Consider the following 27,152-nt stretch of genomic DNA (forward strand, 5'->3'; position numbering starts at 1 on the left):
GCCGCTCCGCGGCATGTGGGATCTTCCCGGACCGGGGCACGAACCCGCGTCCCCTGCGTTGGCAGGCGGACTCTCAACCACTGCGCCACCAGGGAAGCCCAGGCTTTTGTCTTTGATGGGTGGGAGCAATGGGGACTGGGGGAATGTGGGCCCTGGGCATCCCACGCAGGCACCTTTGTTAGATAGTCCTTGTTGCTTCCTGATCATAGGTCACGGATCCAAGTCCGAGCTGAGTGGGACACATGAGGGGGAAGAGATGAGCCTAGGAGACGGGGTTCTTCACACAGGCCCATAGGAGTGTCCCAGACTGTGTGGCCTTGGATAAGTGGCTCATCTCTGAGTTGGGAATAATAAGCCCTGCCTCGGGATCGTTGTGGGGAGCAGGTTAGGTAAGGTGTGCAGAGTATAGTAGGGTGCCTGGCACGTAGTGGGTCTTCAACAGATGAGAGAGCTACTATAATGATATGTGCTGTTACGCCACCTGAGTTCAATCATCTGTGGCACAGTATAAGGTATGTGTTGCGGGGTAACAACTCACCCCAAAACTTAGTAGCTTAAAACAACCGAAGTCATTTTTTCCACTCTCTTGGTTTCTCTGGTGCAGAAATCTGAAGCTTGGCTGGGCGGTTGTGGCCCAGTGCTCTCAAAAGGTTGCAGTCAGAGCGGCCGAGGCTGCAGTTGTCTGAGGGCTCGGCTGGGGTCACAGCATCCACTTCCAAGGTGGTTCACTCACCTTGGAAGTGGCTGGCAAGTTGGTGCTGGCTGGGGGCCTCTGTTCTCTCTACACGGGCCCTCCACGGGGCTGCTTGAGCACCCTCATGCCGTGGTGGCCGACATCCCCTAGAGCAGGTTTCTCCAGGAGGGCAGAATCTGGGTCTGCCTTGGTCTTTGCTATATCTCCAGAGCTTGGCCTGGCTCCGAGCATTCTGTGAGGGTTTGAAAGACTGAGAACTGCCTTAGCTATTCTGCCCTAGTCCCTTGACGTTGTTCTGGAAGGTCTTTTCATGCCTCTGCCTAGGTCGACAGCAGGCTCAAGGTCTCAAAGAGGATTCCAAGGTTGCGGAAAGGAAGAATCAGGGAGAGACAGCCGCTAAGGCTCAGGGCCCAGCTGCCCTTCCTTCCCGGAAACTCTCCTTCCAGAGCTTGACCTTGGGCTTCTGAGAGCGTTCTGAGGGAGTCCATGTTCATGAAAACCCAAATAACTGTCCTACCAGGCCGAGAGCTGTGCAAACCCTGAGAGAAGAAAGTGCATGGGAAGGAGCTCACATCCCACTGAGGGTAACCTAGGGGCCGGGGTTTCCAGCTGGGCCAAAAAGGACGGGTCAAAGTTGCTGTCCTGTTTAAGTAGCAGATGCAAAGGCCCTGAGGTGCAGGGGCAGGTTCTGGGGCCTCTGAGCAGGAGGCCGGGCCCGATGAGGCCGAAAGATGGTGGAAGCAGAGCAGTGGGGTAACAGAGGCAGCCACGAGGAAGAGGGGGCTGGGTTGGGGAGACTGAAGTGGTGAGCCTGCAAATTTCCGGGCAAAAGTGAACAGGATCTGAGCCAAGGCGGCAGCTCTGGGAAAGGGATGTAAGGAAAGGGAAGAGGCAGTTTCCAGAGATATTTAGATGTAAACTTAACTGGATCGGGGCTTCCCTGGTGGCGCAGTGGTTGAGAGTCCGCCTGCCAATGCAGGGGACACGGGTTCGTGCCCCGGTCCGGGAAGATCCCACATGCTGCGGAGCAGCTGGGCCCGTGAGCCATGGCCGCTGAGCCTGCGAGTCCGGAGCCTGTGCCCCGCAGCGGGAGAGGCCACAACAGTGAGAGGCCCGCGTATCGCAAAAAAAAAAACAACAAACAACTTGACCGGATCAGATAGCCAGATTGGGTTAGAGAGCAGGAGGCAGGGATGGTGGATGAGTGGTTTTCCCTCTGAACATTCTTTCTCTCTGATGTTCAGAGGCAGCCGTGCTGTAAGGAGGCTTCAGGTGTTTGCTCAGTGTCCTGGGGCCAGAAAGAGAACCCAGCAAGCCTGGGGCCCGGCAGAGTGTGATGTTATTCACATGGGGGGTCTGGCTGTGGAGGCCCCCACTGCTGCTCATCTCCCAGGCAACCTGCCCTGCGACCAGCTGGATGTGTAGGCTACCAAGCCCTTGCACATATATCACTGTCTCATTTAATGTTCCAGGGGGGAGTTGTTATTCCCATTCTACAGATGAAGCAACTGAGGCTTCCAGGCTCAGAGAGGTGTGATATGTTTTCTAAGGTCAAAGAGGTGGCAGAGCCAGGCCTGGAACCCAGCTGAGTCTTCTCTCCAACATACTTCCCTGCTTTCTCATCTCACAGGTCCCTTAATGGCCGTTTGTATTGGATGAAGTTCATAAGGATTTGCAGAGGTTCTCCAGGGCCTCTGTGAGGTGGGTAGGTGTGGCAGACTTTGGGCGGGAGGGGGTGGTCTTGACAGGTGTGTTAGAAGTGTGGGCGTATGGTGGGGTGGGACTAGGGGGTGAGGGACAGAGAGATCAGAGCCATCACTCAGAAAGCGGTCCCCGAATGCAGGCTGACGCGGCTGGGGCCACATTCAGGAAACCCATCGGGATGACAGTGACCTTGGGCAAAGACCCGTGGAGGCAGGTGTCAAGTTCACAGAGATCTTGATAACAGGGCTTTTGCTATCTCCCTCTTCTCGTGCCAGATGTTCAGGAACTTGACCCCCTTTTCTGGCTTTGTCTTATTTACTGTCCCCCGTTCCCCAGCACCTTGCCGTGACCCTCTTTGCTGGTTCCCTTTTCCTGGAATGGGTGGCCAGGGTAGTACCACCACCCAGAAGGGAGCTCCCAATTCCATCCCCTTGATTCCCTCCCCAGCTCCCTTGCAGCCGGAACACCTAAATGCTTTCTGCGACAAGCTCTCTAAATGATTGGAACTTTCTCCCAGATCAGCACTTTTTCATGCTCCATTAGCATTTATTGGTTTGATATTTACATTTGCCGAAGGAGCACCCAGTCCCTGGGTCCCTGGGAGCACACACCGTCAACCGAATAGACTCTAATTGCCGCTCACAACCTCCCTCCCCCTGCCCCTGTCTGCCACCTGCCTTGTTCCCACCCCCCCCCAGTCCCATTAAAAAAAACTCAGAAGGATTATCTTTGCAGACCAAAAGGTCTGCTGATAAACAGGGGCCCTACCCAGAGGAGAGAGGCGCTCCGCAAACAAAAGGGCTGGCAGGGACAATCTGAATTAGTATTGCAGTAGTGTATCTACATGAGAGCTTCTCCACTGGATTCTAACCTCCTTGAAGGCAGAGATCTGTTTTCGTTCTTTGAATTTCTCCATATTCCTCTCCAGGGTGAAGAAACTAGCTCTGCCAACCACGGGTTCTCAAGGAACATTTGTCTGCAGTGGAATTAATCAGAAGTCGCGCCCTCCCTCCCTCTGACAGCTGCAGGGGGAGAGGGTGGAGGAATTATCCAGGGAATGCGAGGGCAATGGGGGCCACGTGATAAGAAGGAGAGTTCTCCCTTGTCCCTTTCCAACGCCCCTGCAGATGTGGCCGAGGAGCCCGGCCCTGCAAGGCCATGGTGGAGGAAGGAGGCTGTGTAGTAATGTGGTTAGGGCTCGGCAAACCCGGCTCCAAAAGCCAGCGCTGTTATGTAACTGGTGTGCGCCTCAGTTTCCTCTGTAGTAAAATGGGAATGACTTCCGGGCTGCTTGTGGGGATTAAGGGAGGTCAGGCGAATAACGGCCCAGGCACACCATGGGTTTAGGAGATGGCGGTTCCTGGGATTTATGCAGACCTGTGGCCCTATGCCCTGTGGGAGTGGAGCCCTAAGCGTAAATCGTTAACTCCTCAAAGGTATGTTTGCTGTGCCCTGGGATTTTCAAAGGGCAGGCTCTCCCAACAGCTCCAGAACCTTGCTACTCAAAAGGCCCGCGGACCGGCAGCAGCCTCACCTGAGAGGCTGTAAGGACGCCCTCAGATGCTCCCCAGGCCTGTCGAATCAGAATTTCTATATTAAGATTCCCTCAGGTGAGTCATATGCACATTAAACTTTGAGAAGCACTTTAGAAACTCCCTGTGAAATCTGCAATGTAGAAATGACTATTCCCATTTTGAGAATGAGATCACTTCCGCAGAGTCAGAGAATTGATGCCTTCTTTTGCCCAAGCTTATGAGCTCTCTAAAAGAGGCCTTGTGACTCCTGGGGGTGGGGGGTCCTGGATCCCTTTCCCTACCCATGGCTGTTCCCTGAAGGACCAGCATACTCCAGGGCAGGGTGGAGATGAGCGAGGCCAGGGGCCAGGGTCTTATCTGCGGCCCCATCGCCGCGAAGGGGGCCAGGTTGGCTGCCGGCTGTCGAAGTGCTGTGTGGAGTCCACCCTGAGGAGTATGGGTTCTTGAACCTGGGGCCTGAGGTGGGATGACAAAGAGGCCAGAAAAAAATGTCGTGTTGAAGTGGAATTTCACACAGGTGGAAACCCTTGACTCTCGTGCAAATATAAAATGACGGCATGTCAAAGATTTGATTTAATTCATTCATTAATGAGGGGACCCTCTAAGATGTTAAAACCGATTACAGTGAGAATGTGAGGGGCTAGGTATTTATAGGCAGTTTAATAGAAGAATTCGGGGGTGAGATAGCTAGGTTAGAAATTATTTGCATCTCTACCAGACAAAAATCTGAAAGTTAAGCAACCTCTGCAGCTATGGGGTTGTAAAATAGCCCAGTCAATAGGAAATCGATCAAAGGTGCCAGCCCCTGCACGGTGCAGCAAGAACACCCAATAATCTCTTTCGCCTATTTCCAATTTTGGATAATTTCTTCTGACACTACCCTCGGTTAGTCCTTGAGAATCCGGAAATTGCTCTTGCCTGAGAATTACCCTCAGAATGGAATGTAGGTCTTGGCAGGAAAGGAGGAATGAAAGATGAGCAAGTGCATCTTCTCGAAGACGGGGAGTGTGCTCTCCCGGCCACCTTCCGTGTCTCCTGCGATGTACCGTGCAACTGCTCTCAGAGGGCGAGAGCTGGCATCGTGCGGGAGGAAACCGACTGCTCACAGAAGGGACACAGCGCGGCCTGCTCCTGACTCCCATTCTCTTTAACCTTGGCTGCCGTACGGAGGCGGATGATGTATCTGCAAACATATGCAGCCTTGTCCAAAATATTTTCCCCTCCTGTATAGTTCTTGCCAATATTGTTAATCTGTGGGTTGACTTCAGACCAAAATAAATCTCCCAGCCCTGGCCACCAGCTAGCTAATTTTACTTTGTAACCAGGGAATAGAAAGTACGGGCCCTTGGCCGACCATTCTGTGTTGATTTGACTTTTTCTCTGCTGCAGTTTCAAAATCACATTTGGAGAAGTGGACCCTCTGTGCATAAGAACAGCCACTGAGAGAAACAACAAAGATGAGCGGGTTGAAAAAGGCAAGTCCTTCCATTGCCCTCCACGTTTGTCTCTCATATCAGGATTCTGATCGTCCCCACTGGCCTTTTCCGTGATGGCTAGAGTTGTAAAATGGACCCCAGAGCAGGATACATGGCCATTCGGGGAGGATTTTTTCCTGGAACTCTCCTGGGTTCTCCTGGACCAGTCCTAGAGGAGGCAAGTGGGTAGAAGCTTACCAAGTCGGCCCTGGAAGGGACCTTGGAGGGCATCTAGTCCAGCCAAGCCAGCTGAAAGGCAGGGTTACCTAGTGGTTGAGCGCACACATTTGAAGCCAGACAGCCCCAGTTTGAACCAGTTCTCCACCACTTCCTAGCTGTGTGACCTTGGACAAGTTTACTAACCTCCGCCTCAGTTTCCTCATCTGTCACATAGTAATCATCCTACCTACCTCAGACAGTTGTAGCGGTGACAAAGTGAATTAACACATAAAGCATCAGGAATAGCACAAAGTGTACAGTAAGCGTTTGATAAGAGAAGGAAATGAGGCTCAGAGGAGAAGCAGCCTCCCCGAGGTCACTCAGGGATTTGCCAAACTGAGCTGGACTCGGTGAAAAAGAGGAGAGGTTACAGCCTCTTGGAAATTCTGACTAATAACTGTTTCTCTGCCTGTGTTACATCGCCCTCGCTCAACACTTGGAGAGAGACCTCATGTGGAAGTCAGGGTACCGCATTCCAGTCCAGGCGTGCAGCTCACCGACAGTGGCCCTCCTAGCTGATGAGCTTGGGGCTGGATGGTCTCTGGGGTTCCTATTGGCACTAACATCTTATAATTTGAAATTAGGGTCTGTACCCTCCATTCAAATCAAGTCTGTCTTTTCCTGCAACACGCTTTACACTGTTTTTTTTTTCTCCCCATTTCCCTCTGACGTTTTGCCCAACTGTGTCCTGTGCTCATCAACACCCGGTTTCCTTTTGGCCCTCCCACTCTGTCCCTCCCCACGTTGGCCCCTCTCCCCTGCTAGGGCAATCATGGGCTCCCACTGGCCCACACCTGAGCCCTCAGTTGCCAGGTTTAAGCTGATTAGACACTGTCTTGGAGGTGTCTTGAAAGTTACCATGTAGGCACCTTGAAACTAGAGACTGGATTTCTTCCTTATCATGGCCCACTTTTTTTTTTTTTTTTTTTGCGGTACGCGGGCCTCTCACTGTTGTGGCCTCTCCCGTTGCGGAGAACAGGCTCCGGACGCGCAGGCTCAGTGGCCATGGCTCACGGGCCCAGCCGCTCCGTGGCATGTGGGATTTTTCCCAAATCGGCGCACGAACCTGTGTCCCCCGCATCGGCAGGCGGACTCTCAACCACTGCGCCACCAGGGAAGCCCCATGGCCCACTTTAAGAGTCTAATAGAGTGCCGTAGGCAGAGTGGCTTATCCATTACGGGTTGCTGACTGGCTCTAAAACGAGTCGGGATGTTGGATGAAATCTTGGATTATCGAGGCTCCCTCTGGAACATTCAGTACAGCTGTCATAGATGTCCTTTGTTCGGGAGAAAACCGGTGTTATCGAACTTCAAAGCTTGATGAAAAGGGTATTTTAGAACAATTAATATTTCAAACTCGAAAACTGCAGACTGCAGCACAGAAACGTTAGATACTTCCTTTGCTGCCTTTCTTTCTCCCCAACCGTATCCCGCAACCCCATCCCCTTTTCCCTAAAATACAAGCCTGGGTCAGATGTTAGGTTGCCACCTGTTGGTGTAACGAGGCATTGCAGCCCAGCTCTACGAAATACTCTAAATGCCTGTAGGGAAGTGTACAGAGACTGAAATGCGGGGAGATGTGATTGTAGAGTCAGGTGTGGCCCAGAGAAATATCTTCTGGATTAGGTCGATCCTGAGGGAAGGGTGAGGGCTAACAGCAGAGGGGAATCCAGGAGTAAGAGAGACAGTACTAAGCCCTCTAAGTGCTGTAGAGGAAAAGCAAACAGTTATTTGGAGGCACTAACTTCTGTAATACCTAATACTACTAGTGTGTAAGTAATAAGACCTCCATCCCACTGGGCTGACCATCAGTGGAATCCTGCCTTTCTCAAACCTTTGCCCTTAGTCAAAGTTGTTGGAGCCCAGCTTAAAACTACATTGAAGAGCAAAGAAAAATGAGGTTTCACTGTATATTTGGGGGGGGCTGCATTTTTGAAAGATGGCTGCCACAATATCCCATATATTTTTCCGCAGTGAGACCTGTCACTCTCCCGTCAAGTAGAGAGGCCTGTGTCTCTACCCCTTTGAACCCAGGTGGGTCCTATGCCTGCTTTGACCGAGAGAATGAGGTGGAAGTGATGCTGTGTGGTTTTTTCAGGACAGGATCACAGAAAGACTTGAAGCTTCCTGAGCCTACTGGAATGCTCACTTTTGGGACAGTCCCTCTTGGAAGCTAGCCACCATGCTGTGAGAAGCCCAAACTACAATGGACAGGCCACACTTAAGGTGTTCCAGTTGAAGCCCCAGTTAAGTTCCCAGCCAGCAGCCAATATTAACTGTCAGCCCCGTGTGTGTGCCATTTTGGATGTCCAGCTGGGTTAAGCCTTCAGGACTCCAGCCCCAGCCAACACCTGACTACAGCTGCACAAGACACCCAGAGTAAAAAACCCCCCAGCTGAGCCCAGTCAACTCACAGAACTGTGAGAGAGAGTAACGAGTTGTTGTCCTAAAGCCACTAGGTTTGGGTGCATGATGTGGCAATAGATACCAAGGACAAGAGCGACTCTGGTTAGACACATAAACCATAGGGTGACACATAATTAGGTATAGTTTTTAAATCTTGGGTTCAGCTTTAGGGCAATGAGTCCCTAACATCGTAGAGCCGTACTATTTCAGTTCACATCTGCTGCCTCTGATCAAAACACTATCTTGCACTTCCTGAGAGAGAGAGAGCACTTCCTGCCAGGTGTCCCCTTGTGTCCTCCTCCGTGTGACTGTGGGGTTCCGTGTCTCTCACACATTCGAGCGTGGCGCTTGGTGCCTTGAGATAGAAGCCATGCTCTTGCCTCCAGAAGGTTTTGTGGGTGGGATTGTGCCATAGACAGCAAGAATCCACCCGCACGTTTTCTTTGAATCAACTTTAGTGATGGATATTTACATATGATACATTAGACCCATTTGAAGTGTTCAGATTGATGAGATTTGACAAACGTAACCCGTGGGACCACCACCCATGTAACCACCACCATAATCAAAGTCTAGAACACTTTCATCACCCAAGATTTTCCTTGTGCCCCCTTTGCGGTCAATCCCCTCCTCCCACCCCCAGCCCCAGGCAAGCACTGATTTTCTTTGCCATTAGAGATCAGTTTTTGTCTTTTCTGGTGTTCCATATAAGTAGAATCATATAGGATGCACTCATGTGACTGCATAATATTTTGTTCAGCATATTTTTGAGGTCATCCATGTGGTGTGTACCTATAGTTAATTCCCTTTTATTGCTGCGTAGTCTATCATTGTATGGATAGATCACAATCTGTCTGTGCTTCTGTTGATGGACATTTGGGTCAGTTATACTTGGGGCTATTATGAATAAAAGTGCTATGAATGTTCATCTACAAGGATTTGTGGTCATATGTTTTCCTTTCTTCTGGGTAAATATCTGAGTGCTAATACAGGGTTATATGATAAGTGTATATTTCGCTTTATAGGAAACTGACATTGTTTTACGTGCCCGCCAGCAAAGTATGAGAGTTCTGGTTGCTCCATATTCTTATTAGCACTCAACATTGTCAGTCTTTTTACTTGTAGCATCCCTGGTGAGTGTAATGGTACCTCATTTGCCCACAGGTTTTTGTATCCTCCATTAGGATGTGACCAGGGACTTGTTTTTTCACTGCTGCATCTCCTAGCACCTGGAAAGGTGCCAACACCTGGAACAGCCCTCAGTACCTGGAACAGCATGCAAGAAATATTTTTGGAATGAACTAGTTCATGTCTCCTCGAGTTTTCGTGTTTCCTTAAGATTTATTTCTGTAGGGGATATTGAGCAAGGAGGAGTTACACACTTACAGTTGTGAAAGATATTGCCAAGTTGCTTCACCCCAAAATGCTGAACCAATTTACCCTCCCACCAACATGAGCTATTGTCAATTGTTTCAATTTTTCTGCCAGTGGAACAGGTTAAAAATGGTATTTCATTTTGGTTTTTATTTTGCATTACTCCTTTTTAAAAGTTTTATTTATTTAATTTTATTTTTGGCTGCGTCGGGTCTTAGTTGCGGCACGTGGGATCTTTTGTTGTGGTGCACGGGCTTCGCTCTAGTTGTGCACGGGCTCCAGAGTGCGTGGGCTCTGTAGTTGTGGCACGTAGGCTCCAGAGCACATGTGGGCTCTGTAGTTCGTGGCATGCGGGCTTAGTTGCCCCGCGGCATGTGGGATCTTGGTTCCCTGACCAGGGCTCGAACCTGCATCCCCTGCATTGGAAGGCATATTCTTAACCACTGGACCACCAGGGAAGTCCCTAATTTTGCATTACTCTTATCGTTGGGTGAAATTGAGCATCTTTTCATATGTTTTGGGGTCTTGTATACTTCATTTGTGATTTGTGTTCCTATATTTTGCTTATGTTTTTTTAATTAATTAATTTTTTAAATTTATTTTTGGCTGCCTTGGGTCTTTGTTGCTGTGCACGGGCTTTCTCTATTTGCAGCGAGCGGGGGCTACTCTTCGTTGAGGTGCGTGGGCTTCTCATTGCAGTGGCCTCTCTTGTTGTGGAGCACAGGCTCTAGGCACGTGGGCTTCCGTAGTTGTGGCACACAGGATCGGTAGTTGTGGCTTGTGGGCTCTAGAGCGCAGGCTCAGTAGTTGTGGCGTACGGGCTTAGTTGCTCCACGTCATGTGGGATCTTCCCGGACCAGGGCTCGAACCTGTGTCCCCTGCATTGGCAGGCAGATTCTTAACCACTGCGCCACCAGGCAAGTCCCATTTTGCTTATATTTTATTGGACTATTTTTTTTCTAATTTGTAGAAACTCTTTGCTTATCAGAGATGGTAACATTTTGCCTGTTATGTATGTTGCAAACATTTTGTGGAGTGACAAGCAGAATGGTCCAATGATGACTCCTGGAACCCTTCTCTTGTTGCCTGCTCAGGCTGAGGACTCCCACCTTCCCCCTAGTGGGAGGGGCTGTGACTGAACCCAACTTTGCATTGGGCTGAGGGCTTCCCCTTCCTCCAGCACACATACCTCCAAGTCTTGACTGTTCCCTGTACGTAAAACCTCTCCAATCTCACACAATTGAAAGGTAGCATCCAGAGTGGGGAGGGGCAGGGTCCCTCCCTGGATCATAGCCCACTGTGCATCCTACATCCAGAGTCCCAGCTCCTTTCCGTGGACTGATGACAGCACAGGGTCCATGTACCTCATCTCGCTGAGCATTTACTTGAAAACTTTCCCAATAAAATCTGGTCTTCGTACCCCTTCCATGTGGCATTGTGGTGTTTGCTTCCACCTTCTCCTCCACATATTTTCTCCCAGTCTGTCATTTATCTTAGACATTGTTCATGATGTCTTTTTTCATACACAAGGTTTTACTTCTACATTGTCAAATCTGTCCGTCTTTTCCATGACTTCTAGACTTCATGGCTTGCCTAGGAAGTTTTTTCTTTACCCCAATCATGTAAAAAATTAGTTTGTGTTTTCTTCTAGTGTTTTCGTAGGTTTTTAAGGTTTTGGTCCTATCTACCCGGAATACACTTTTGGATGTGGGGATGCCCACCTCCCAGGGGTCAACAGCAGAGTTTCTATCCGCAGAGCTGCTCTGAGTATAATGTTCCTGTACTGTATTGGTGATCTATTGCTGCACGTCGAATTACACCAAAACTTAGTGGCTTAAAACAACAGCAAACCTTTATTACCTCCCTGTTTCTCTGGGTCAGGAATTTAGGAGCAGCTTAGCTCCGTGGTTCTGGCTCATGGTTTCTCATGAGGTTGTAGTTAAGATGCTGGCTGGGGCTGCAGTCATCCGAAGGCTTAGACTGGGGCTGAAGGATCCACTTCCAAGATGGCTCACTTATATGGATATTGGCAATAGGCCTCAGTTCCTCACTGGCTGTTGGCAGAAGGCCTCAGCTCCTCACCATATGGACGTCTCCGTAGGGCTCTCCATAGAGTGTCCTTATAACATGGCAGCTGGCTTACCCCAGATAGGTTGATCCAAGAGAGAGCAGGGCACAAGCCACAATGTCTTTGATAATCTAGCCTCAGAAGCCACACTGTGTCATTCCCACAATATCCTATTGATCAGGGGAGGAATATACAAGGACCTGAATAACGGGAGGTGCAGCTCAGTGGACGCCATCTCAGAGGTGAGCTACCACACGTACGCGTTATCCGGCCAACATTTTTGGCTCTGTGGTTCCCGGCCCTGTGAATGAGGGTCCTGTTGGTCCAAAGTACACTCAAGAAAGTGAAGAGCTATCAAAGTCAGACAACTACTCTGAATGTCTGAAAAGGAAATTGGAAATTCTGGCTATGAACATAGGGGTCCCAAAGACTCGTTTCGTTTTGCTGTTTTAGAATCCAGGAGAAAGACAAACTTTTCAGAGTGAATCAAATTGAGTGACGATGGGGCTGAGACTCGATTCTGGGGTTTATGCACTCCGTGACCTCGTCTGCTTTTCTGCAAGCACTTGCTGGCCCTTGCTAGTTATATCGGTCAAAGTCCAATCAAGGATACAGGAACTACTCTAGGTGTTTGGAGCGGATGGAACTTAATGCATAAAATCGTTTACACATGTGATGGAAAACGCCGAGCTAGGCAAGTGCAGGAAGCGTCTGTTGCCCCTGAAGCTGGAGGGAGGGAGGGAAGAGCTGGGTCAGTGGAGTCCGGAAGTGGGCTCACCAGGCAGGAGCCAGAGCTGCGATGCTTCTGTCCCCCGGGATCTGCAGGCACAGAGGTGCTCCAGCTACTGAGGCAGAGAGCAAGGAGGAGAAATTCCCTGGCTTCTCCCTTCCTCCTGTCCTCCAGTCTCCTTCCAGGGCTTTCCACGGATACCAGTGAACATTCAGGCAAAACTAAGCAGAGGAAGCGGGGCGGGAGTGGGGAGTGGGGCATCTGAGGGCACGAGGCTTGGGACTGGCACGTTGGTGTCAGGCTCGTGGCAGATTTTATTTCCCAAAAATGGCCACAACAATATTTCTGGTCCTACTCGTTTTTCTAGAACCCTCCCATCCACAGGTGGAGTCTGAGTCCCCCTCCTCCATCCTGGGTGGGAGGGACTTTGTAATTACCTGCGTGAAGAGAATGAGTCAGACGTGATGTTAATTGTCTTCTGAGGCTGGGTCATAAAAGGCGATACAGCTTCCACCTGCGATGCTCTCCCTTCGAGCCCAGCTGCCGAGCTCTGAGCAAATCCAAACCAGCCCGTGCGAGAGGCTGCATGGTGGGGGCTCATGGGGAGAGGAACCGAGGCCCTCAGCCGCTGACCAACGTTATCCCCCAGCCCCCAGCCTCTGAGTCCGCCCGAGGAGGGTCCAGACGACACAGAGCAGAGACAAGCTGTCCCCGCTGTCTGAATTCCTGACCTGCAGAATCTGTAAGCATAATTATTTTATTTTTTTTAGGTTACTAAGTCTTGGGAAAATTCGTTCCACCGTTTATGATAACTGGGACAGCTGGGTCGAGGGGCAGGAGGCGTTCGGGTGCATATTTGGGGCTCAGGGCAGTGTCAGCCTCCTCTCAGATCTTCTGTTTTGGGGCAGAATCCCAACCAATAACTGGCATTGGTTTGAGAGTACACGGCAGCTGGTCTCACTCTCCTGCAAATTCTTAAAACTTTGTTTTTGGAACCATTCCCTTGAAGAATTCATAAATTCATTTTACACATATTCATTGAGTGCCTAAGCCGTTAGGCACCGTTCCTAACTTCAGCCAGAAAACAAATTACCTTATAAGTAAATACATAATTACAAATTGAGATAAATGCTCTGGAGGAAAAATGCCAGATGCGGATGCTAAGAGAGTATAACCGAGGGTCTAGATTTTGTTTGGGGTGTTGACGGAGCCTCTCTCAGGAAGTGAGATTTCTCTCCCCCTCTCTCTCTCCCACCCCTCGCCTTCTCCCCTTTTCTTTCCAAAACTTACTTCTTCCAAGCCGTGGAAGGTTTTATAATACACTTTTGAAAGTTAGCAAAATGAGATTTCCTACTGAGAAAGATAGCCGGACCCACATATACTAAAAAGCATTTACTCATAAGAAACCAGAAATCATTGGGGTTTTTTTCTGGGTGACCCATGAAAACTAGGGACCCCGCCATCCCTCACCCCAGAGAGTGCCTGGACGGTGCTTACGCATCAAATTTGTTACTGAGTTTTAGGAGCCTGGTTGACCGGTATGTGTGGCTGGTCTCGGCTTTAATGATTTCTCCAGAAGCTCAAGTGTAGTAGTGAGACGGCTCCAGGGAAAGAGAAGAAGGGAGGTTGCGGGGAGGCTGGGGAATTGCACCTGGAAAGCCCAGGGAGCAGGGACTGGGTTGCAGGCTGGGGGTGAGAATGAGGGGCAGGTCAGGTCCGCATCACAGCCACCGGGCTGTGCTCTGTGTCTGTCACTGCCTAGGAAGATGGGCCAAAATTGCTACTTCCAGCTGCCTCCACAGGGAAAGGGGCAGCTCTGAGCCCATTCCCAAGGCTGTTGACTTCCCTATGAGTGGAGAATGCGGGTTCCTCTGGAGATGGGGTTGGGGTCTTTCCATCTGCTGCCTTTTCACAGGGCTGTCCTGGCTGTGGTGGCATCTGTCTGGTCCATCAGCATTAAGCTCACACACAGCCTCTTCCACCTGTAGTTGTCCATGGGCTTGAGAGTAGACACTGGTGGGTCACTCCATCTTCTCCACCGCTAGCTGTACCTGCGCCTCGGCTGCCGCCTGCATTCGCACAGCCTGGTTCATCAGCCCCGGAAGGTGCTCACTCAGTGTCCCTTGCAGGGACCAGGGTGGTCATTAAATAACACGCAGCCAGACCTCAGAGCCGCAGCCCTGCTTCACGATACTGTGAGGGACATCCAGGGCTCCCACAGCAGACAGGAGGTACCTCTCGGGTCTATGTCCCGGGCCTTGCTGCTGACTCGCTCCATCCAGGTCTGTTCCCTGTTCTGATTAATCCCCTCCCCCAAGATACAGAGGCCAGACTTACAAATGGGTGATCACTGTGGACACGCCCACCCCTAACTTTGTTGGGGGCCAGGACAGGAGTACGCACAGAAGCCCGCATTCTGTACCCCTAAATATTTCAAAACTAAAATCAACCTTCCCGAAGTACGTTGACAAATGTAACTTCACAGTGACGTGGAAAGCCAGGTGTGGATTTCGAATTCTTGGATTCCGCAGCGTTCTGCACCAGAGCACAGCCGGCTCCTGGGCCCCCTCTGCCCGTTGCCGTTCCATACTGGGAGGGACCTGGTGCCTCTAAATGCTCCCCCCTCAGGCCCACCTGGTCCAGCGCTGTCCACTTTCTGCCCTCCCCCAAATCCCCCTGCAAACAGTCACCCCTGGGCCACCTAAGGGGGGGTGTGAACAGATGGCAGTGTGTGCCCTTGGGAGGACAGACGAGGGGAGGAGGCCTGGGCAGTCCCTGGTAGTGCACTTAGGGCTGTCTGGAGGGGAATTCTGGGGTCCCAGAGGGGAGAAGAGGCTCCAGGTGGGTGTCCCTTTGGTCCTGTGGGTGCCTTGCCTTATGGGCAGGGGTGTGGCCAGAGCAGGGCCCTCTAGAGCACGGGACCCAGGCCAGGGGCCTTGACTGCCCAGTTCTAAGGGTACTTCTTATCCTAGAGAGCAGACCAGGTCGTGCTCGGTAGAATTGCTCTGTGTCCTTCGAGCTGTCACTCATTTCTTTTTCCGTCTTCCTGTGCGGCTACTAGGAAACTTCATTTGGGCTCTTCACCTGCCTGGCACCCATTGTTCCAAGGGTGACATTCGAAATATTTCACCGCCGTATAGGACAGGCAATGACCAATCAGAGCAGATGCCTGCCCAGTGCTGAACCGGGGTTCTTGAGGTCCTCTGCTGGGCTAGGTATTGACCCTCCGGTTGCTAGGTCATAGGGAGATAGAGGAGGGGTCAGGGCCACAAGGAGGGACATTGGGGGTGAGGCTTGGGGAAGGGGCCACTTATCATCAGTGTGGAGATATTCCACTATTTTAACAACAGTGCTGCCATACTCGTGAATATCAACTCTGCCTTCTCCTCGTCTTCCTTGGATTTTATTAGGGGCAGCCTTGTGTGCAGGTAAAAGACTACATCCCCAGCTTTGCTTGAAGATTAGAGGTGGCGCATAATAATAAGGGCAAGTCTTCAAAGGGGCTCTTTTAACTGGGAAGAGTCCCTTTTGCCCCTTGCTCTTCTCCTTCTCCCTAAACCTCTCCTTCCTGTGATGATGATGGCTGGAGCTCCAGCAGCTATCTTGTGACGTTGAGGATGGAAGCCCCATGCTAAGGAAAGTAAAGCAGAAACATAGAAGGCGCTTGGGACCTTCTATGATGACTGTAGAACAGCCATACCAGCCCTAGACTGCCTACTGCTGGACTCTTTTTTATGAGAGAGGATAAACTTCAAGTTTGTGTAAGCCTCTGTAGTTAGATCTCTGTTGTTAGTATTTAAATTTGATTGCTAACTCATTTCAGTTCCAGTCCTCAAGGCCTGTGTCTCCAGGGTCAGGGATGTGGCCAGAAAAGGAATCTTCATCTGACACGTGTCTTCCGTGGGCTAGATGTGTTTTGTCAGCTAATCCTTAAAACCATTCTGGCGACTAATGTTACTTTCCTCACTTTAACAGAAAACTGGTCTGAGAGGTTATGTGGCTTGACTAGTGGCAGAACTGGGGCCAAGGCCTGGGTCTTGCGGGCTCCAGGGCCCACACCTGCTCTACCACACTTCTCATCTGTGCAGGCAGGACTGGGGTCCCCTTCCTGTTCGTCTCTGGGACGGTGCCTGGGAGGTCCTCCAAGGCTGGGCAATATTGGGATGGCCTTTGCAGATCCCACAACACCTCGCTGGCATCCTTCTGTCCAGGAAAGTGTGTGTGTGTGTGTGTGTGTGTGTGTGTGTGTGTGTGTGTGTGTGTGTGTAAGGAACCGTTTAAAAATCTCCTCTGTCTTTCCCTGTTATTATCCTTGAGAGAAAAGCCCAGAAAATCTCAGCAGGGCTATGGGATAGAGGGTAGGGGGGAGCTGTGAGGCAGGTAGCAGGCAGCCTTCTGCCTTCCATGCTCAGTGAAGGAACATCCCTGGGCAGAGGGAGAGTAGGGGAGGGAGGGAGGCACCTCTGAGATGCGTGTTCGTGCTCCTCAGGCTTGGAGGTCGCTGCGCCCCGTGCTCAGCACACTCGTTCCCTTGAAGCCCAGCTTCTCCGTGCCCTTGAGGGCAGCCGGGGCAGAGGGACCATTCTCTGAGGCAGCTTTGTTGTCCCAAAGGTCATTAGTGGATGCTGGTGGAGGCCCAGCACCTGGAGGCTGATTCACATCCCTTCTTGGACCTCTCTGCCCGGCACTTCCATTCCTAGTACATTTTGAAGGGATAGAAAACTGTCCAGAAGCCTGAAGCCCTCGCCTTCCTGCAGCTCAGCCCGAGTTCTACATGACCTGTTTGTCTCTTCAGGGCCCAAGGCCTCTCCCTCCTTCTCCCCTCCATCTGCCCAGGGACTTGCAGAGATGAAGCAGCCTCTGACGGCTCCCAGAGAGAGCCTGCCCTTGGCAAACCTGCTTCCCGAGCACTGGAGGAAGAGCGAGCAGACGCAGGCCTCCTCCGGGACGCCTCTAACGGTGCCTCCCTGCCCCTGACTCCCCTCGGAAAACGTGACCCACCAGGCCCTCCCGACAAGCCCCCCCCACGCCCTCCCATCCGCCTCCCCCTTCACAGGCTCCCAGGCGGAGGAGATGGAAAACAGAGCCTCCTGAATGTTTAACTTCAGCGGAGATGATAATAACTTTCCCATGGACGCAACTGTATCCTTTCCCTGTGTTCCTGCAGGGATCCCGAAACTCCATACGGTTCTCATTTGCAGCTCGTTCCTGAGGAGGCCTCATTTCCTCGCCACACACCCCTGATGTGGTCAGGGTCTCCCTCCCACAGCCCAGCGGGGGTGTGGGTGCGGGCGTCCCTGAGCTTCTCCCTCATGGCTGCTCCCCGCCCCCCGTCCCAGGCCCGCTTTGCCTACCTGGCCTTCCCAGACCGCTCTCTTGTCCTCTGCCCTTCATCTAAGCCCCGGCCCCCAAGGCCTCAGGCCTTTAAGTCCCTGCTCCGCACGCCCAGGGGTTGTGGTCAGGGCTGGGCTGTTCCTCAGGCAAAGGTACCCTTTCTTCGAGAAGCTTCTCCCACTCAGCCTGGTAGGCAAGTTGAATGACTCCAAGGGTCACCATCAGTGTGTATCCTATGTGAATGGCCCCTCCCGGAGTTAAAGCCAAACGGCTCTGCTGGTAGGCCCTAAAAGGAGACTAGATTCAAAGCCCTTTCCGGTCAGGAAAAGACCCCAACCCCCTCTTGCCAGGTAGCTCTGCCCCGCAAACTCTTTTCACCACACACCTCTCATAACTTTGATCTCGCAGGAAGCCTAGAGGAGTTGAGAAGAGGAAAGAAAAGGACAATAGACGTTTGGTGGTGGTGTTGGTGGTGATTTTTTTTTTTTTTTTTAAAGTGTTCACGTTCCTGGCATCTCCCAAGTTTCATTTGACAAAATGGGGAAGGAACAGGACCCAGAGAGGTTGAAAATGATGAGCCTGGATGTTAGAGTCGGATCAGGGCCCTTGAGGTCCTGATTCTGCCCGTGTGCTACCGTGTCAGGGTCAGGAGGCAGGAGGGGAAAAAACAGGGTGAGGAGACGGTGGGCTCAGTAGTGAGGCATGTGGATGGTGGAGCCAGATGGCCTGGGTCGAAGTATCTTGTGGCACCATTTGCAAATCGGGTTACCTTTTGTGAGTTACTTAACATCTCTGTACCTCAGTTTCCTCATCTGTAAAATAGGAATTACAGTAGCGTGCCCATGGGTTAGTAAAGGGCAAGTTTGAAGAAAAGTGCCGGGCGCGAAGTAAGTGCTATGATCACTGTTGTTATTAGATGTCGGGGAGTCCAATGAAAGGCCACTTCGAACTTGGCTTCTCCCACCCTCCGGCCCTCCTCCCCACGTCGCACACTTGGAGGTCTTTGAGGACAAGTAAATCCCATGGACGTTGCTGCTCTCGCCTCTGTATCCGGCTGCCACAGAGGTCACGGCCCAGTGGCTTCTACCCCCTTCTCCCCCTTCGCAGCTCTCTGGGCCCTAGTAAACCAGGTCCATCTTGGGCTCAGGGATCCCAGGACTGCCTTCTTGGTTGCCCAAGAAGTGCCCACAGAACCCCAAGTACCTCCAGAGAAGCAAGAGCTCAGAGAGGCCCTCATGAGCCCGGCTTGCCCTCAAGGCTGGTCCTTCTGGGCAGGTCATCTGTCTCAGGCTGGACCCAGGATAAATAGATGTGATTAGGAGATCAAAGCACTTTCCACAGGTTTGGCCTGAGGGGGCTCTTTGACCTGCTGCCGCCGGCATCCCCGCCACCCCTGGAGTCCTCAAGTCGGAAACCTCTCCCTGCTTTCGTTCCTGTTCTTATCAAAATGCTGCCGCGGCCCTCTGTGCCAGACTGTTGGTGGGGAGCTGGGGTCCCCCCACTACCACCACACAGTTGTTTACTAAATCACCAGTTTGAGGCCGAAGCCAGCACACTGCAGCGGGTCTGCCAAACCCAAACGGCTTTCATTTTGAGCCTCAGATGCAAAACCTGACATTTTGATACGCTTGTAAGTGGTGGACGGGTGAATCACGCCTGCCGCTTGGGCTATCTAATTACATGCAGGGCCTGCCTGGTCTCCCAGAACTTGGCCCAATGAAGGAAGGAATCGTTATGAGTGTCCTGTCTTTTTCCTTTGAACAGGGGAGACATTCCTGTAAGTGCTCACTGTGGAGAACCTGTGGAATTTTCCTTAAGACTTGAGGGATGGCTTTGAGGGATTGTGTTGTAACGGCTCAGAATGGACCCTCTGTCACCCCTGGGCTCCTTCTTGGGATGTCTAGGCCCCAAAACTCGAAGGGAGGTGCGTGCTGAGGTGACGAGGCCTCTCCGAGACTTTGGGGGCACATTTCAGGACAGGCCACGGCGGCCAGCTTTCCCTGCCACCAACACAGGCCATGGGGGCCTCCGCTGGCCTGCTCCTGGGCTCTCGTCCTGTCCCTGAGTCTAAGCCCAGCTCAGAGAGTTGAGGATGTGCAGGGCAACTGGGTGCCTGTAAGGGAAGAACTTCCTCATCAAATGAAAGCTGTCGTAGGAGACGTGGAGGAGCATTTCTGGGAGAATCTCCAGGAAAGAGGGAGACCCCTGCCCTGAACTTCCCTGGGAGGCAGGCAAGTTGGGGGCGCTGCCTGCTTTTACCTCCAGGAGGGCTGGCCTACTTTTTCTAATCCAAGAGGGATTGATAACCTAGGTTCATTTATTCAACAAATACTTCGAGAGTGGCTGCCATGTGCTAGGAGCTGGCCTAGGTGCTGGGGACGTATTGGTGAACAAAATGGACAAAAGATTCCACCTCTCAGGACTTCCCTGGTGGTCCAATGGTTAAGACTCCGCGCTTCTACTGCAGGGGGACCGGGTTTGATCCCTGCTCGGGGAACTTAAGATCCCACATGCTGTGAGGCGTGCCCCCCCCCCCCCCCCCCCTGCCAAAATCCACCTCTCATGGAGTTTACATTCTAGGAATGGGGCAAGACAAACAATGAACATAGCACATGAGTAAATTATCGCATCTCTTAAAAAAGAGAGAAGTTCTATGGAAAATGTAAGAGGAGAGGAGAAAAGCGGGGTTGGGAGTATGAGATGGGGATGGTGGCCGAATTGAATAGGGTGGTCAGGGAGGTCTCATCAAGAAGGTGACATTGGAACAAAGGCTCAAAGGAGGTGAAGAAGTAGGCCAGGCAGTTATCTGGATAAAGAGTGTTCTAGCCAGAGGGAACATCCAGTGCAAAGGTCCTGAGGCAGAATTGCCTGGGACGTTACAGGAGCACCAAGGAGGCTAGGGTGGCTGGGGTAGAGGGAGGGGGAGAATAGGAGATACGAGCAGAGATGTGAGAGGTGGGGCAGATTCTTGTACCCTCTGGTATCCAGTGGTCTTGGAGACCAGTGTCGGAACCTTGGCTTTTACTTTGAGTAAAATAGGGAGTCACTGCAAGGCTTTGAGTAAAGGAGTGATATGATCCGACTTAGGTTTTATTTCATTATTTTTTAATTTAATTTTTTTATTGGAGTATAGTTTATTTACAATGTTGTGTTAGTTTCAGGGATACAGCAAAGTGATTCAGTTATACATATATCCATTCTTTTTCAGATTCTTTTCCCTTATAGCTTATTACATAATACTGAGTAGAGTTCCCTGTGCTATATAGTAAGTCCCTGTTGATTATCTATTTTATATATAATAGTGTGTATATGTTAACGCCGAACTCCTAATTTATCCCTCCCCCCAACCTTTCCCCTTTGGTAACTGTTAAGTTTGTTCTCAAAGTCTGTGAGTCTGTTTATGTTTTGTAAATAAGTTCATTTGTATAATTTTTTTAGACTCCACATATAAGTGATATTGTATGATGTTTGTCTTTCTCTATCTGACTTACTTCACTCAGTATGACAATCTCTAAGTCCATCCATGTTGCTGCAAATGGCATTATTTCATTCTTTTTTATGGCTGAGTAATATTCCACTGCATATATGTACCACATCTTCTTTATCCATTCATCTGTCAATGGACATTTAGGCTGTTTCCATGTCTTGGCTATTGTAAATAGTACTGTGATGAACATTGGGGTGCATATATCTTTTTGAATCATGGTTTTCTCCGGATATATGCCCAGGAGTGGGATTGCTGGATCATAGGGTAGTTCTATTTTTAGTTTTTTAAGGAACTTCCATATTGTTCTCCATAGTGGTTATACCAATTTATGTTCCCACCAACGGTGTAGGAGGGTTCCCTTTTCTCCACACCCTCTCCAGCATTTATTGTTTGCAGACTTTTTGATGATGGCCATTCTGACCACGGTGAGGTGATACCTCATTGTAGTTTTGATTTGCATTTCTCTAATAATTAGTGATGTTGAGCATCTTTTCATGTGTTTTGTGGCCATCTCTGTCTTCTTTGGAGAAATGTTTATTTAGATCTTCTGCCCTTTTTTAAATTAATTAATTTATTTTTGGCTGCGTTGGATTTTCGTTGCTATGCGCGGGCTTTCTCTAGGTGCGGTGAGCGGGGGCTACTCTTCGTTGTGGTGCATGGGCTTCTCATTGCGGTGGCTTCCCTTGTTGCAGAGCATGGGCTCTAGACGCATGGGCTTCAGCAGTTGTGGCACGTGGGCTCAGTAGTTGTGGCTCTTAGGCTCTAGAGCGCAGGGTCAGTAGTTGTGGCGCACGGGCTTAGTTGCTCCGCGGCATGTGGGATCTTCCCAGACCAGGGGTCGAACCCATGTCCCCTGCATTGGCAGGCAGATACCTAACCACTGTACCACCAGGGAAGTCCTTCTGCCCATTTTTTGATTTTTTTTTTAATACAGAGCTACATGAGCTGTTTGTATATTTTAGAGATTAATCCCTTGTTGGTTGCTTTGTTTGCAAATATTTTCTCTCATTCCATGGGTTGTATTTTAATTCTGATTATGGTTTCAGCAAAAGCTTTTAAGTTTAATTAGGTCCCATTTGTTTATTTATTTTTATTACTCTAGGAGATGGATCCAAAAAGACATTGCTGCGATTTATGTCACAGACTGTTTTGCCTATGTTTTCCTCTAAGAGTTTTATAGTATCTGGCCTTACATTTAGGTCTTTAATCCATTTTGAGTTTATTTTTGTGTATGTGTTAGAGAATGTTCTAATTTCATTCTTTTACATGTAGCTGTCCAGTTTTCCCAGCACCACTTATTGAAGAGACTGTCTTTTCTTCACTGTATAGTCTTGCCTCCTTTGTCATAGATTAATTGACCATAGGTGCATGGGTTTATTTCTGGGCTTTCAATCCTGTTCCATTGATCTATATTTCTGGTTTTGTGCCTGTACTATACTGTTTTGAGGACTGTAGCTTTGTAGTATAGTCTGAAGTCAGGGAGCCTGATTGCTCCAGCTCCATTTTTCTTCAGGATTGCTTTGGCTATTCAGGGTCTTTTGTGTTTCCATACAAACTTTAAAATTTTTTGTCCTTGTTCTATGAAAAATGCTGTTGGTAGTTTGATAGGGATTGCATTGAATCTGCAGATTGCCTTGGGTAGTATAGTCATTTTGACAATATTGATTCTTCCAATCCAAGAACATGGTATATCTTTCCATCTGTTTGTGTCATCTTAGATTTCTTTCATCAGTGTCTTATATTTTTCAGAGTACAGGTCTCTTGCCTCCTTAGGTAGATTTAATCCTACATATTTTATTCTCGATTTAGGTTTTAAAAGGATCACCTTTATAATACACACTTTCCAAAATGCTCATGCAAGACAAAAAGGGAATAAGCCATACTAAATTTCAGTATTGAGTTTCTAATATGTGCTAAGCATTGTAGGTCCCAGTTGCTAGGAATCTAGAAGGCTCTTCAGTTAAGGAACTCACTGTGTGTGTGTGTGTGGGGGGGGGTGGGTGTCCTGTTAGAGATATGAAACAAATTCAGTTATAACACCAAGGGAAGAAGTACAGAGGTGATGGGAGGAGTCAAGAAAGGCCTTCTCAAAGGATGATGGAACTGGGTTCTGAAGGCTGAATAAGAGTTTTCCAGGTTGGACAAAGAGGGAAAGGTCATTCCAGCAAAGGAAATAACCCATGGAGTGGAATGGAGGCTTGAAAGAGCAGAGAACTATGAGTAACTCAGGGAATGAGTGCATGTTTTACTGTGGTATGTGCCAGAGGGAGTGGGCAGAGATGAAGTTGAAGAGAGAAAGGGGAGAGACAGATAGAGTGAAGGAAAAGAAGTGCCTACCTCTTTTTCCGTGGCAGTTGAAGATGTGTTCTCTGCCCAGGTTTCGCATGTCAACAACAAAAGTATCTGGTTTCCAAGATTTCACCTGACCAAGTCTGATGTGTTCTCTGTGCTATGTTTTGTCCTAGTTTGAGTTGAATTTTTTTTTCACTTTTATGTTTTTACTTATCAAAACTTGCATAAACCTGACTTCATTCACCAGCAAAAAAACATACAACCAGGACACACACACACAGAAGCAGACGCTGAGTGCCAGGATTTTATTTGGGAGGTGATCTCCAGAGACATCAGTAAGGAGGGAATGAGACAGGGAACGGGAAAAAAGAGTAGAGGGTGAGTGAATAAGCAAATGGGAAATAGACTGAATCCTGTCAGGTCCTCTGGGAATGAGTATAGAATTTACCCAAGGGGTGAGGGAGCTGGGGTATTTATCTACCAGTCCCTTCAGTCATTAGTTGAGGGCTGCTTCCTGAGGGTAGTAACTCCTTGGCCCTCACAGCCTGCCCTGTAGCTAGGGAAAAGAGCTGGAGATGTGAAAGGTGCATACCAAAGGCATATGCGGAGGTACCCACAGCATCTGTTACAATTGTGTACATTTCTTCAACCACCTATTATTTCTATACCACTGTGCTGGAGAGGCCTTGAGCCCGCCTGCGCCCAAGGTGGATGCCAATGTGGATGGAGTCAAAGGCAGATCAGACCCAGGCTCACACTTGGGTGTTCTGGGCTCCATCTTGCTGTGGTCCGCGTGACACCGGCTCAGGGGTAAAGGGACAGTATTTGTGTTTTTGTGTGTGGCTTCTTTCGCTTAGCATCATGTCTTCATGGTTCATCCATGTTGTAGCCTGTGTCAGAACTTCACTCCTTTTTAAGGCTGAACGATAGTCCATTGCATGGCTAAATCATACTTTGCTATGGACATTTGGGTTGCCTCCACTTTTTGGTTCTTGTGAATAATGCTGCTTTGAACATGGGTGTGTTCAAACATGGGTATTTATCTGTTCGAATCTCTGCTTGCAATCCCTTGGGGTCTATACCTAGAAGTGGAATTGCTGGGTCACAGGGTAATTCTATGTGGAACTTGTTGAGAAACCACCATCCTGTCTTCCACAGAGGCTGCACCATTTTACATTCCCTCCAGCAATACACGAGAATCTCTTTTAAAGACACGTGGGTACTGCTCTTCACACCAGCTGGTGAGGTGGGGATGGGATGAGGACCACCCCCCACATGGAGGGATTACGGCAGGGTCCAGGGAGGACACACCCAGACTTCCATGGCGAGGCTTGGTGACAGTAGAGGGGACCCTTTTGGTCTCTGAGTGTCCAGTTCATTCTATGGCTACACCACTTCAGTTGGACTGTGTCATGGTGCTGGTCAGCTAGAAGGACACGGGTTTGAGTCCTGCCTTTCCTGGGGCTGTGTGACCTCAGACCGAGGACTTTTCCTGAGCCTCAGTTTCCTTTTCTGTTTAAACAAATGGGAAGAGTAATAGGGCAGGGGTGGGCACGCAGTGAGGTCATGTGAGTCTCGTGCTTAGTGTAGGGCCTGGCAGATGGATGGTACCTGCTCAGCGGGTGCCACTGTCATTACGATCCGTTTCTGGGAATTCCTCTGTGGGTGAGTGTCTAGGTGACAACTTATGCACCTACAGTCAAGGTTACGAGCCTACTTGCTGCCCATTTCTGTGCTAAGATTTGGGGACGGAGTGTGGTAGCGGACGCCATAATATACTGCCCAGGTTCCCCTTTAAGAAAGCACTTTCTGGGACTTCCCTGGTGGTCCAATGGTGAAGAATCCGCCTTCCAATGCAGGGGAGGTGGGTTCGATCTCTGGTCAGGGAACTAAGATCCCACATGCCGCCGTGAAACTGAGCGCCTGTGCCACAACTACTGAGCTCGCGCGCCTCAACGAGAGAGCCTGTGTGCCGCAAGCTACAGAGCCCACGTGGCCTGGAGACCGCGCGCCACAACTAGAGAGAGAGGACCCGCGCGCCACAACTAGAGAGAGAGGACCCGCGTGCCACAACTAGAGAGACGTCCGCGCACTACAATGAAGAGCCCGCGCGCCGCAATGGAAGACTGCACCTCAACGAAGATCCCGTGTGCCGCGGCTAAGCCCCGAGGCAGCCAAAAATAAATAAATAAATCTTAAAAAAAAAGAAACCACGTGCTGTCCTGGTTTGTGGAGTGCTTTCAGGGTTCCCCTCCGGCTATTAGCACCTTCAGGGGTGCCTCAGCTACAGGGAGTGCCTCGGTCAAAGTCATGCCCTTCCAGTGACCTTTTAATATAGGGATATAGAGTCCTAGGCACCTAGGCCCACCTCTGGACTACTCTGTGGAAGGCTGAGTAATGCCCCACAGCCTCCCAAGATGTCCACGTCCTAGTTCTGGGAATCTGTGAACACGTGTGTCACCTCACATGGCAAAAGGGACTGTGCAGATGTGATTAAATTAGGGATCTGGAGATGGAGAGCCAGGTGGACCCAATGTAATGACAAGGGGCCTTATAAGAGGGGGCCAAGAGGATCAGAGTCACAGAAGGAGATGCGACAGAAGCAGAGGTCAGAGTGATGTGCCCTGCTGCCTCTGAGGTTGAAGGTAGCGCCCAGGGCCAAGGGATGCAGGTGGCCTCTGGAAGCTAGAAAAAGCCTCCAGAAGGAACGCAGTTCGGTCAACACCTGGATTTTGGATTTCTGATCTCTTAAACTATAAGAGAATAAATGTGCGGTGGTGGAAGGCAGCACGTTTGGGGGAATTTGCCCCAGCAGCAGTAGGAAACTAGTACAACTCTGAAGGTGGGTCCAGCTCCAGCGCTCCCTGGGGGTGAGGGCCCGGAGGCTGCTGCCAGGTCTCCCTCTGCCCAATCCGACTCTCCTCCCACCCTTCCACAAGGGTTGGTGCCACGGGCTCTCCCTGATAGGCATCCTGCATCTTAAAGTCCACCTGAGAGTCCACTTTCTAGGAAAGCCAAACTGCCACAGCTGGCACACGCGCACACACATTTCACAGCTTTACTGGGGACAATTTCAAACACACACAAAAATAGCAAGAATAATATAATGATCTTCCATGATCTCATGGCCCAGATCAGGTAATTGCGAGCTCGTGGCCAATCTTGCTTGATCTCTGTGGGAATGGTCATTTACAGGGAAAAGTGCAGCTCCCGCCCTGGAGACCCTCGCAGTGTGGGTGGGGACTTCAGAGGGTGCAGACATCTCTTAGGCCAAGAGAACTCCAGGCAGCAGTCCCCAGGTCAGCGAGTATGGGGCCAGGGGTGCAGAGAAGCAGCCTTGGAGAAAGGCAGGGACGAAGAGAGCCGGCCAGAGCCGGCAGGGCAGGCCACGTCTTAAAGGGTGGGTCCTAGGTCATGGGCAAACTCGCCTAAAGGGTCCCAAGTCTGGGCAGGAGGCAGGTGGTGTGTGAAGGGACCGTGGTAGGCAGCACTTGGATAAAGTAGACATCACTTGCCATTGTGTTACACTCCATTGTCTTTCTAATCTTTTTTTTTTTTAAATAAATTTATTTATTTACTTAGTTAGTTTTGGCTGCGTTGGGTCTTCGTTTCTGTGCAAGGGCCTTCCCCAGTTGCGGCGAGCGGGGGCCACTCCTCGTTGCGGTGCGCGGGCCTCTCACTGTCGCGGCCTCTCTGGTTGCGGAGCACAGGCTCCAGACGCGCAGGCTCAGTAGCTGTGGTGCACGGGCTTAGTTGCTCCGCGGCATGTGGGATCTTCCCAGACCAGGGCTCGAACCCGTGTCCCCTGCATTGGCAGGCAGACTCTCAACCACT

The 27,152-nt window shown here is 50.3% G+C and overlaps 2 long non-coding RNA genes across 5 annotated transcripts in view; both read left to right on the forward strand.

Moving 5' to 3' along the window:
- The window catches only part of LOC113611953 (uncharacterized), a 43,537-nt gene extending 37,010 nt beyond the window's left edge, over positions 1-6,527 (forward strand). For all 3 annotated transcript variants that reach the window (XR_003429656.1, XR_003429658.1, XR_003429657.1), the window contains exons 2-4: positions 2,325-2,395; positions 3,327-4,008; positions 5,323-6,527. This is a non-coding gene — a long non-coding RNA (uncharacterized LOC113611953). The remainder of the gene's footprint in view (positions 1-2,324; positions 2,396-3,326; positions 4,009-5,322) is intronic.
- Positions 6,528-12,576: 6,049 nt separating this feature from the next.
- The window catches only part of LOC113611955 (uncharacterized), a 165,394-nt gene continuing 150,818 nt past the window's right edge, over positions 12,577-27,152 (forward strand). For both annotated transcript variants that reach the window (XR_003429665.1, XR_003429664.1), the window contains exon 1: positions 12,577-12,947. This is a non-coding gene — a long non-coding RNA (uncharacterized LOC113611955). The remainder of the gene's footprint in view (positions 12,948-27,152) is intronic.

Source organism: Aethalodelphis obliquidens, unplaced genomic scaffold, assembly GCF_003676395.1.
Source record: "Aethalodelphis obliquidens isolate GAN/ISIS:26980383/991018 unplaced genomic scaffold, ASM367639v1 scaffold71, whole genome shotgun sequence".
In the NCBI taxonomy this organism is placed as follows: domain Eukaryota; kingdom Metazoa; phylum Chordata; class Mammalia; order Artiodactyla; family Delphinidae; genus Aethalodelphis; species Aethalodelphis obliquidens.